This window comes from Aedes aegypti, chromosome 1, assembly GCF_002204515.2.
Source record: "Aedes aegypti strain LVP_AGWG chromosome 1, AaegL5.0 Primary Assembly, whole genome shotgun sequence".
NCBI lineage: Eukaryota > Metazoa > Arthropoda > Insecta > Diptera > Culicidae > Aedes > Aedes aegypti.
The window spans coordinates 231,346,758-231,357,733 of NC_035107.1; the positions used below are offsets into that span (position 1 = coordinate 231,346,758).

The 10,976-nt window shown below is 37.4% G+C and overlaps 1 long non-coding RNA gene across 1 annotated transcript; it reads right to left on the bottom strand.

The window, feature by feature from the left end:
* Positions 1-8,807: 8,807 nt before the first annotated feature.
* LOC110674631 lies at positions 8,808-9,462 on the bottom strand. Its single transcript, XR_002499053.1, has 2 exons — positions 9,388-9,462; positions 8,808-9,188 (listed from the first exon to the last, which is right to left on the bottom strand). It is a non-coding gene; the product is annotated as an uncharacterized LOC110674631 (long non-coding RNA).
* Positions 9,463-10,976: the final 1,514 nt, after the last annotated feature.

A 10,976-nucleotide genomic window follows, 5' to 3' on the forward strand; every position in this document is an offset into this window, starting at 1 on the left:
ATCCAGAAATTCATCCCAAGAAAACTCTGGAGAGGATTTTCAAGTAGTACTAACAGAATTCTATGAATATTTTAAAAAAATTCTGAGAATGATTTTTCAGAAATACCTGGACAATATTCTCACAGGGTTCAAGATATTATTACAAAATCCTGAGCAGGACATCATCAAAAGCACAATTCCTACTGAATCTTTGTTAATTAGCTTAAAAACGAATATTTATTTTAAAATTTTCGAATAGATATTCACATAACTTTTATTTGATTTAGCCCAAGAAATGACATTGTTGAATTAAAAAATGTTTGACCCGCCGCATAATATTGTTTCAAAAATTTTGCCCACTATTCAAAAAGTTGGGCAGGCCTGTTCTACAGTATGGTCCATTGAAAAATTGTTTGAACGTGAATTGAGAATACAAAAGCGTTAGAAATTAATGTAATTTCTGATTACTATAGTATATTCGGACATACCCGACCAGAACCACATAACAAAATTATAACACATTCCTATCAGCAGCAGTTATAAATAACAGAAGTTGATTAAATGTTGTTATCAAGATGGCTTTGTTCTCAACTTGTTGTATTTTTAGTAACACATTTATAACAACATTTGTTATATTTTCGACATCGCATTTATAAGTTTGTTGCAAATAACATCAGATGTCATAAACAGCAACATAGTTTGCAATAATTTTGTTATTTTGTAACATCCTTGCAACACATTCTGTAATAATTTTGCTATAATTGTAACAGGGTTTGTTATATTTTAGTTTAATTTGATATAAATTTTGTTAGAATTTTTGTTATTTTAACTACTAACGGTACATGTTTCATAACAACTGATGATATAAAAAAATCATATCAGGGGAACACATTATGTTATTATCTTGTTTCTTCCGTCTGGTCGGGTAGCCTCGCTATCTAGGACGATTATTGTCATATTTTTCTTACTGACCTAAACAATCTACTTAAGCAACAAAGTTAGAAGGTTTTGTTCGCTAAAAGTCAGAAAAAGCGTTTGATCGTCGTATACTCTGGTAATAAACTTTCCATCTTCGAAAATCACACTTAATTGTTGGAAATACTAGTTTGTTTGGTGACAGAGGATGGAGGAGGTTCTAGAGAACGTGTTTTTCACAAAAAAAATATTTCGCCAGAGTCATAGATTTGGGAGTATTTGCGTCTTATGGGTTTGATGTCCCTTATTTTTTGTTTGAGTTTATTAAAAATTAAATACAGAAGTCTATAAGAGTTTTTTGAGAAAGAAAATTGTTCCTTCAGCTGAAGACAACTTAAATCTATACTAGCTATGAGGTTTTGGGCAAAACAGAGCCGCCTATCACACATAAATGATGGTTCAATCACGGCTCTCCAGAATGAGCCGTTTATTTTAAAATAGGATTACGTCTCTAGCACTCCAGGTATATATCCATTCTACCGTTTGTTATGCGCATATTTTCGAGACAAGGCTTGTGAAGAATCTCACTCCATCGTTGACATTTTAAAAGCTCCCATTACAAAGATATTGATCTTAATGTCTGCATGATAAAATTTAAAGATATACTTCCAATTCCTCTCTAGTAAGGAAAACTTAACAGATGAAAATCATGTCCAAAGAGTAAAGCTGCTAGCTTCTAGCTCCTGGCTTCTAGCTTTTAGCTTCCAGCTTCTAGCTCCTAGCTTCTAGTTTATAGCTTCTAGCTTCTAGCTCCTGGCTTCTAGCTTGTGCCTCCTAGCTTCTAGCTTTTAGCTTCTAGCTTCTAGCTTCTAGCTTCTAGCTTCTAGCTTCTAACTCCTAGCTTCTAGCTTCTAGCAGTGAATTCTTCATAGATACTCCAAGTTAATTTATTTAATTAATTCAAGAAAAACTCTATAAGGATTCTTGGATAGATGTCTCCTAGTTTTTATCCAGAGGTTGTACTACAGCAATATCTTTAAAGATTACTCAAGATATATCATCAGAAATTGCTTCTTGGATTCCTCCAGAAATATACGCAAAGATATCCCCAGGTAGTCTTATTCAGGGCTCCATGGATGCCTTTAGGGATAGCTCTAGGGATTGTATCATGAAATTCTCCTGGGGTTCCACCAGGAATTACTTCTGAGACAGGGAGGAAAGATTACCAAGGAATTATTCCAGGTAATCTTTCAGCCAATCTCTCAGAAATTTCTTCAAAATTGATAATTGATAATTAATGAATGATTACCCTTTACTGGCATATACCAGATTTGCTGGTATGTCTGAAACATACTTTGACAACTTGTAATCAGGAGACACAGTGTGTTTGTTTGACAAATTGAGACATGAATTTGCGAAAATATACGCGTTCTAGTGAGGCTCGAACTCACGACTCCGTGTACGCTAGACCGGCGCTTTAACCAACTAAGCTACAGAACACCTTATGATTCTGCGGAATAGAAAGCCAAACTGAATACGAGTACTAACTATGAACACATCTCTTTTCGCAAATCCATGTCTCTTTCGGCTTTTGATGCCATACCCCCAACACGCTCACGTTTGTATCTCCCGATCGCAAGTGAACTCTTCTCAAAGATGAACCGAGAAATCGAACTCCACGAATTTTATCGGAAAATACTCTAAGAATTTCTTCATGGATTACATTAGGAAAATCTCTACCTAGATTCCTCTAGAAAAATCATTTCATGAATTCCTCCAGATATTTATCTAGTGATTTCTCCAGAAATTTCACCAGAAATATCTCTGAAGAGATTACCCCCGCATAATCTTCATAGTGATTTTTCCAGGGATTCCTCCAAGGACTACTCCAAAAATTTCACCAGGGATTCCTTCAGCAATTTACGCAGATCCTTCAAATATCCCTCTATCATTGAACCCTTTCTTTGATTCATTCAGCAATTTACGCTGGTAATCTTTCAGAGATTCCTACAGGATTTTTTTCCTGAGACTCCTTCAGGGATTCTTAAAGGAAAATCTCTACAAAGATTCCTCTAGAGATTAACCCAGTATTTTTTTAAGGAATTTCTCCAAGAATTACTCCAGAAAAATCCCTTCATGGGTTTTTCTACAATTCGTTCCAGAGATTTCTTCAGGAATTCCTCCGGAGATTTTCTCGGGTATTCATCCAGAGACATCTGCCAGTTTTTTTCATAGGATTTTCTAAGAAATCTTCCAGGAATGAGGCAAGGATTCCTCAAGGAATTCTCCGAGAGATTTTTCTAGAGATTACTGTAAGGATTCCTTCATGTAGTACTATAGAGATTTCGCCATATTTTCTATCGTTTTTTCTATAGAGGATCAAGCAGGGATCTCTAGGGATAACTAAGGCACCGTTTCTCAAACATGGTTTCGCTACCCCCACCGTCATGTCTGCTTGCTTTTTGTATAATAGACAGAGCGAAACGCTAACAGGTCGGGGGTCCAGAAAACTTAGTTTGGGAAACAATACTCTAAGGATTTATTCATGAAATATTGCTAAAGGTTCCTTATCTAGGATCTTTTCAAAAACTTCTTCAATAAAGAAGTTCCTCGAACAATCGCTTAAAAAAATTATGGAGGAATCACTGAAGACACTTTTAGGGTAATTTCTGATTAAATCCTTGGAGGGATTCACGAAAGAATTTCTTGAGGAATTGTACAGGAATCTCCGGAGGCCAATGGCGAACCTCTGAAAAAAATTCTCCACCTTGATACCTTGATAGCTACAGCGTAGCATCACACCATTACCGGGCGTATTGTAGAGTTCCATCTTCGTCGGTTTTGGGTGAAACTACTCCAGTTGCCCTGATCGTTTAGGGTCGCCAGGCGATCTTCCACTGCGTGGTCTTCCTCGAAGCCGCTAACCTCTACCTGGTTCCCTGCTGAATATTATTTTCGCAATTCTTTCTTCCGACATTCGCACCAAGTGACCAGCCCACTGAAGTCTACCGTATTTTACACGCTTGATAATAGTTGCATCATTGTACACTTGATACAATTCGTGATTCATGCGTCTGCGCTACACACCATTTAAGAGTTCCCCACTAAGTATTATCCGCAACTTTTTACGCTCGAAAACACCGAAAGTTTTCCGATCTGCCTCTTTCAACGTCCACGTTTCGTGCCCGTAAATAGCCACCGGAAAAATCATTGTTTTATACAGGGCGAATTTTGTTTCCGTTTGCAAGCTGCAGGACCTAAGCTGGTTACGTAGTCCGTGAAAGGCCTCATTCGCAGCCGCAACACGTCTTTTCACTTCGCGGGAAACGTCGTTGTCACATTTCACAATTGTTTCCAGTGGTAAATAAATTCTTCAACAACTTCTAACACTACCTCAGTACCTACACCATTAAGTATGACTCTACCTCTACCTGCAACCATGTACTTCGTTTTGGTAGAATTAATGGCCAGGCCTGTCTCCCTCTCCAGAGGCAAGAAGGCCTCTTCCACTGGACTGCAATCGATTCCAATTAGGTCTATATCGTCCGCAAAGCCAAGGAGCATGTGCGACATTGAGCACGCCAGATCTCCTAATAGCACCCTCGAGTGCAATGTTGAATAGTAAATTTCAAAGTGCTTCTCCTTGCTTCAACCCGTCTAACGTCACGAACAAGGTTGACATCTCGTCTGCGATCCGAACACTTGATTTCGCACCATCCAACGTAGCATGTATCAGCCTAATTAGTTTCGCCGGAAAACCATGTTCATACATTATCTGCCACAGCTCATTTTTTTCACTGAGTCGTACGCCGCATCAAAATCAATAAACAGATGGTGTGTCTGCAAGTTATACTCCTGGAATTTATGTAGGATCATTCGCAAGCTAAATATCTGGTCCGTTGTCGAACGGCCCTCACGAAAACCAGCTTGGTATTCGCCGACGAAGGACTCCTCGAGCGGTCTCAGTCTGTTAAACAGGAGGCGCGACAGAATTTTGTATGCCAAATTCAGCAGGGTAATTCCAGTCTGTGCTCTTTCTTGTAGATTGAGCGTATAAGGCCATCCAGCCAGCCGGTGGACAATTCATCATCCTCTTATATCTTTAGAATAGTGGTCCTCAGCCTAACCGATTACACGGGCCATCTTAACGCTTTCAAAATAAGTCGTGGGCCGCAAGATTTATAAGGATTAATTTTAGCAGCTTTCAATGGGATTGCAAAAAATCACTATTTCTATGAAAACGGATAATACATTTCTGGGAACTTTAGGATCAAAACAGAGGGGTTTAGAAACAAAGATATAAGTGACAGAAAAACAATGCCATGTTTTTAATGAATTATGTTAGCTAATATAAAAGAATTCATAACGAAAAAACTCACCTTGAAAAACTTTTTAAAAGCTAGAAAAAGAGCTTTATTAATATACTTAACTCAAAAACGAACAACATATCTCTTACCGTATTAGACAATGCATTTGCATCTTTTTCGAATAATAATACGAAATGGACTACTCTAGAAGTTTTAATCTATTTTTTATGGATCGATTCATATCATATTTTAACAAATCTTGAATTTAAACATATTGAAAGCAATAACCAATTTTAAAATTTACACAAACCAAAAACATTACCAAATAGATTGATAGTATCTTCAGCAAAGTTGTACATTTAGATGAGTTTAAAAATTATGCTGAAGATACTTGTGTAGGTCTCTTATATGTTGAGATAAATCGTTTGAAAATTTTTCGCGAAATTCATTTCAATCGAATGGATATAGTTTTTTGATCTTTTTTTATTCAATTTTTAAATACTTATGTTGACTCTAAGTAATGTCCGCGGGGCGTGTAAATTTTATTCATATCGGGCTATAAACAACTGATATTTATCCCACAAAAGTAGAACATTTTTTATAGAAGATCAAAAAAGCTGCAGATGTATTGTCCAATACTGTACATCTTTTTGCGTGTGGGCTTCTCAACCATTCAAAAAGCAATCCATATTCAAATATTTGGAATAACATAATTTTCAAAGATTTTCAGAAAAAGGAGACATTTTTGAAGTCAAAATTTAAATAAATATATCTTTGTAAAAAAAATCAGCGTTCTGCGGACACCTCTGCAAGACCAAGATCCTGGTTCAATTTTGTAAACTTTAAAATGTTCAGCAGAGAGAATTTTACAGACTTGAAGACTTTTTGCAGGCCCTTAGCTGTCCCTTTAATCTCTTTTGAAAATACAATCAAAGTTGGGCGTAGAAGAAATATTTTAGTTCTGATTGACGTTGAGACTGAAAGCCGCTAAGAAAATCGCCGGTGCAACTTATATCAGTCGGAAGCATCCAATTAAAGACATCGTATTATTATTAGTATTATTAGTCGAATTATGTACAGAAAACCAATTGCAATTTCATTAATCAATTTAAAAGATAGATCACGCACACTTAATAAAATGAACAGTACTGATCTCACATACAAAACCCTAAAAATGAATTTCGACCAAGAATATGGTCCATTTACTCCCATGTTCATCCCCATCCTCCGTCCTCATCTCGTAGTCATCAGCCCGATCCAAGTGAGAAAAGAAACATAGTGTAGGGCACCATAATTGTGATAATTCGATTTTAATCGGTTGATATAAAATTGATTTTATTTAGTCTTTCTCGCAGCCTGCCGCCTGCCTTTCATATTTCCCATCCCATTCGTCCATCAATGACCATTCGGATCGTTGGTTTGGTCGGTTGGTCGTAGATCGCTTCTTTTGTTTTGTTTCATCTGTTCTTCGGTCGTCATTCATTAGGCCCAATGGCCCATTGACGGCGACAATATCTATAGTCAGACGACAGACGAAAAAGCGGTGGATGGCGTCAACGTCGATGGCCTCGAGAGATTCCCATCCCAGTGTACACTGTTCCTGGGCAAGAGCAAAACCGACGATGAAAAATGATTCAATGTTTTCCAGTTGAATGGCGGTTTGATTTTTTTTCTGTTGTCTTTTGTTTAATTCTGCTGTGCTCATGTCTATCCAGACAGACATGATTCCAATTCTGACGACGACGATATGGTTCTACCTGACCACTGGAAGTCTAAAAGCCATGAAATCAATTCAGACAAGCTTGCCTCTGATTTGGTTCACACTTGTTGAGTTCCCTCGGGTAGATGAATGCGATGTGATCAAATAGCAGATAATGAACTAACTTTCAACCAAGATCGGTTTCATCGTGAAATTCGTGATTTTACGGGTAGTGGTGAAGTTTTCCTCATGTTTTTGAAGAAATGATTTGATCATGAATGGAGGGTCTCGATTCCCGGGCTTGTTCCCTTGGGAAACAGCCCCCATAATCGCACTACTGGCTGTTAAGGCCGTTTTGAAATAAATAGTTGCAAAACGTTTTTTTTTTACATGAAGATCAGGAGCTATTTACCTAAGTATCATTGAAAAACAGCTCGATTTTGTAAAATAATAATAATAAAAATATATTGTTTCGCTCAAATTTAATCTCCCTTGCACTTTTTTTCCTATAGTAGCACTGCTAAGAGAAACTATTTTTTTTGCGGAACAAAACAATGAATTAATATTTATCTTCTGTGCCTATCGTGGTCAGTTGTTCTAAATTTAGGGGATAATAATGAGTAAAATTTAAAAGCTCTAAGAGTTCGAGACCAGTTTTATGTACATCTTTTCAGTTTAAAATAGGTGAATAAGCGAATTCTCAGAAATTAAAGGCCTCGATAAACTTTTGAGTCATCCGTCTACCTGCCATCGAATTTAATGCGGTTCAACGAGCATCCCTTCATTAGGACAAGTTCCACCATCCCGAAGCTTATCCATCTAAATAGAATTCACGCGAACACCTCCGCAATCTAAACTCCATTACGGCATTCATCATCGGCTGCCAAGTTTGCAAATTAAATCCCGTTTCCACCTTATGTGAACCGGATAAACTTAATGCTCCTCGTCCTTAGGCTCCATCCATCGGAACGACTCCTGAAGAAGTAGAATAACGAGGTTATGCGAAGGAAGAATGAGAACACGGGAAGAGAAACTGGGGTGGTTAGATCATTGTAACAAATTGTGTGCAAAATGAGTGCTCTTCGGCGGAAAACAAATACACAACTTTTTCAACTTTTTGTTCTGTTCGGCTTTCGCCGGCGGAGGCATACATCGAGGAAACTCTCGAACTCCTTGAAAATATTTCCGGTATCGGACTTTCCTGGGCTGCAGTACTTATCAGGGGCGTATGAGTTGTGGGTGATTGTGGATTGGATTTGGATTGGATTTGGATTGGATTTGGATTGGATTTGGATTTGGATTGGATTTGGATTGGATTTGGATTGGATTTGGATTGGATTTGGATTGGATTTGGATTGGATTTGGATTGGATTTGGATTGGATTTGGATTGGATTTGGATTGGATTTGGATTGGATTTGGATTGGATTTGGATTGGATTTGGATTGGATTTGAATTGGATTTGGATTGGATTTGGATTGGATTTGGATTGGATTTGGATTGGATTTGGATTGGATTTGGATTGGATTTGGATTGGATTTGGATTGGATTTGGATTGGATTTTGATTGGATTTGGATTGGATTTGGATTGGATTTGGATTGGATTTGGATTGGATTTGGATTGGATTTGGATTGGATTTGGATTGGATTTGGATTGGATTTGGATTGGATTTGGATTGGATTTGGATTGGATTTGGATTGGATTTGGATTGGATTTGTTTTTATTAAAATATTCAATTATGGAAATAATTATGGGTCTTACCTTTCTACTCACATCACTGATAAGCATCGTAATGCCTTCCGCCGTTCGACACGGAAAGGAAAATCGAGAAAAACTTTTTCCTCCCTTCTTCGTTTTAATACCCCCATCCATTACCCGCAAAATAGCCCTCCAAATGAATCCCACCGATTCATGGCCACAGGCAAACATTTACTTTTTATTCAGTTTTTGATACTTTGCATGCCAATGATGCAGCAGTTTCGAAAGCTCCTCATTTTCTTTCCCAGACCGCTAAGATTCGCTTGAATTTGCCGTTCATGGAAACGGTTGAAGGTGTCGGAAACGCCCCCGCCAACATTTCCACCGCCAGAATCGCGCGGTACGGATAAGTTATATTTGGTTAATTCGGAGAGGTGAACTTTGGGCTGAAGCTTCGGTATCGTCTGTTTTGTGTGCGAATAGCAGCGCAACCACACCGTTTTGGAGAAAAAGTTCGTTTTCTACTGGTTTCTCGGAATTGTTTGGCGTGGTTATCGCAAGGAAGGATACTCTCAAACTTTGGTGGCATTCCTGTGAAGGAAAATAAGAGTTTGCATGAGGATTTGCCTCGCCTTTTTTCCAGTAAATTCAATTTCTAAACTTGTTCCTAATGTTGGCGTGTTCGTAATTCTGGGATGAACTTAATGGAGAACAATGCTTCACAATTCAGAAGTAACTGAATGATTTCTGAGATAATGACGATACTTATTTTTAGATGAGCAATTCTTACAAACATCACAAGTTGACGGCAGAATAATAACGTAAAGGCGTCTTTATTAAAGTTTATACTTTCATACGAGCATTTATGTATGAATAAAACAAAAAGAAAATAAAAAAATAAATAAATAAAACGAGCTCACCAGTCAATCTTTTAAAACTCGACCAAAGGAGTGAATGTAAATATTAAATATGATTGTACGCCGTTTGGCATAAAGTCGTTTCGCATAAGGTTGTTTGGCATAAGGTCGTTTGGCATAATGGACGTTTGGCATAATGGTCGTTTGGCATAATGGACGTTTGGCATTATGGACGTTTGGCATAATGATTGACTTAGAATGAATATCGGCATTTTCGAAGCTTTTACCAAGATCAACACCACCGAGCTCATACCAAAACATTTTGGTAGGTTCTGAACAAGCAGGCATTAGAGAGCATAACTAAATAAAACTCGTGACACATCCCAGAAGATAGAGTATAATGAGCTTGTTGCGATATACATATTTGAAAATAGTAAATTGGCATAGAAAGTTCGCAGTTATTAATAAAGGAAACGCTCAAAGAATATTTCGCCTGCAGATCAAGCTCTGTCCCAGTTTGGATATAAAACTTGATCAGAATTACTTGGAAAAGAAGTGAAAAAATATTTGCAAATATTGAAGGCTCTTATCCAAAGATCTATTATTGCAGCAAAAATTGCCTATATACGAGAGCAGATTCTTTTTCGTTTAAAATGGTTAAGGCCCTAACGCAGAAAAAAAAAATCTTCTCACAGCGTAACTCAAAGGAACAACACATTTAAAAAAAAAATAATTGTGGCAAAACTTTTGAACGGTTTGATATAAATTTTAATTTTGGAAGTAAACATCGAAAACACCGTCTTTTATCAAAATTTGTGATTGAAATAATAGCACGTCTCCCAAAATTGATAAAACAGCAAAATAGTGAAATGGTCAACATTTAGCTTTACTAAATAATAAAATTTAAAACATTATAAATATAAAGAACAGTCTATTTTTAAAAGATGGCAAAATTTATTATTGAGCCTTAGAAGATTAGACGCCAAACATTATTGCGGCATAATAAAACGAATAAACAAATTGCATTCAGAATTAAGGAAGTGATTGTGCTACTTTTCCCCAAATGTCGTTTCTTTGAATGTCGGTTCACCGAATGACCCTTTTCCCTGAAAGCCATTTCCCCGAATGAACCGTTTCCCCGAAAAGTGGTGCAGTTTAAATAGGTGCTATAATAGTCTTCAGTGGCTGGATGGTAAACGAGAAAGAACGATAAGCAATCGAAAGATGGAGGTATTTTGTCATTCTCGGCTATACACATGTTGAAAAAAATGCTGAGGACGGTAAAACTCGAAAGAACCGCCATTTAAATAAAGAAGGGTGCATACTAGATGGCCAATTCGTTCACCACCCTGAAATTTAAAAAGTTACGACAATTATGCGCGCCAAAAACTTCTCGGGGAAGTGGGCTATTCGGAGAAACGGGGTATACATGGAACTTGCATTCGGGGAACAAGCGTTCGGTGAAATGACATTCGGGGAAAAGTAGCACAACCCATACATAGAAGTAACTGCAGTAATCAAC